The sequence below is a fragment of the Aptenodytes forsteri genome, unplaced genomic scaffold, assembly GCF_000699145.1.
Source record: "Aptenodytes forsteri isolate BGI_AS27 unplaced genomic scaffold, ASM69914v1 Scaffold116, whole genome shotgun sequence".
NCBI classification, from domain to species: Eukaryota; Metazoa; Chordata; class Aves; order Sphenisciformes; family Spheniscidae; genus Aptenodytes; species Aptenodytes forsteri.
In genome coordinates this window covers 621339-623203 of record NW_008795491.1, presented here as the reverse complement: position 1 = coordinate 623203, position 1865 = coordinate 621339, and positions in this window count along the sequence as shown.

Here is a 1865-nt window from a genome sequence, read left to right as displayed (position 1 = left end):
CACGTACTACCCCCCCCAGCCAATACCATTAAACCTCCTTCAAAAAAAACCCAAACAACATCATTATTCATCATATGGTTTTATTTACCTATTTGAATATTGCTATATAGAACAATATAATTGTTTAAACTTCTGATTTGAGATTTCAACAGACGAGAATACATATCCGGCCAATTCCTGTAGACACTACCAATTGAGCTACCTCAGCCACTTGTAGTTGGTTTTCCATGACACTATATTAAGTAGGAGAAAAAAATACAAGGGAAACTGGAGTACCACCATCTTAAATCTTATATTTCAATCAATATCCTATGTGTATCACAACTGCATCCCAAAAGACATTGTCATGCTAGGTACACTACCTTTGAAATGATGCCACTAAGGCTCCCACAAGATCATTAATGATCAAATGGCATTTTTCCCACACGAGCAAAATATGCAGCTGAAAGCATTTTAATACAGCATGTAATCAATGAAAACTGTTCTTCAAATAGTTAAGACTGTTGGAAACTTCACTTGAAAATTAAATTGCTAGGGTAAATAAAAAGCATTTTTGCAAAAATCTGCAATGGATTTCATACGTGAGCTTACCAGAAACTATCAAAGTAGATAACAGTATATAAAAATTATCATATAGGGCATGTTTGCAAACAAAAGTACTGAACTAGAGAAGGCTACCTGACCACCTGGAAGCAGGCTTGACTACAGTGTGACCGATGACTGACAGCTGCAGCCTCCTCTGCAGTTACAGAATTAATTTTTCAATTTCAGTTAACTAATCCACATTGAGAAACCAAAAGTGAAACCAAAAAGGAAAACCAAAACAGTTTTGGTTTTCCATCTCAGAGACACATTAAAAAAGTTCAAAAGCATTATTGCCTCTAAAACCTAGGGTCATGGTAACCATTAGAGGTTGAACTGTTCATTCGTTACAGTTATAACTTACTTCACTTTAGAAATCTACCTTAATGTGACATGAGTCAAACACTTTAACATCAGGTTATACTAGATAATAAGGCTGTTTTTAGAACTGTCTCTCTGCGTTTTAATTAAATTCCGTTTTTCATCCAAAACCTCGACATGTGAATAAAAGAAATTGATCTGGTGAATGTAATTAACTAACAAAATATGAGTAAGAAGTATGAACACATTATGACAAAATGACCACGCATCTTGCTGATTACCTATTAAATCAATGGATAAATTTGCAAATTAATGAACCTTCATAGTTACTAGACTTACACAATCTCATGAAAAATAAGAACAAATCCAAAATCAATATAATGTCTGAAATCCACAGGACAGAAAAACTAGTTATACAACAAAACCCATCTTAAATTCTATATCTGCTTATATTGAAAAACATTCAGGTCATTTTGGTCATTATGAATCTGAAATTACAATTTTACAGAGAACTCAAAATTGTAGTTACCAAAGTTACTAATGCAAATGAAGTTGCTCTTTAGAAGATACTAAAAGCATTATCTCAGTCCTTTATGGGATGTGGGGAGAAACAAAGGATGAGGAAAAGGCTGAGGTACGTAATGCCTTCTTTGCCTCAGTCTTTAATAGTAAGGCCAGCTGTTCTCAGGGTACCCAGCCCCCTGAACTGGAAGACAGGGATGGGGAGTAGCATGAAGCCCCCATAATCCAAAGGGAAATGGTTAGTGACTACAGCACTTAGACACACACAAGTCTGTGGGGCCGGATGGGATCCACCCAAGGGTACTGAGGGAGCTGGTGGAAGTGCTCACCAAGCCACTTTCAACCATCTATCAGCAGTCCTGGCTAACCGGGGAGGTCCCAGTTGACTCGAGGTCAGCAAATGTGACGCCCATCTACAGGAAGGGCCGGAAGGAGGATCC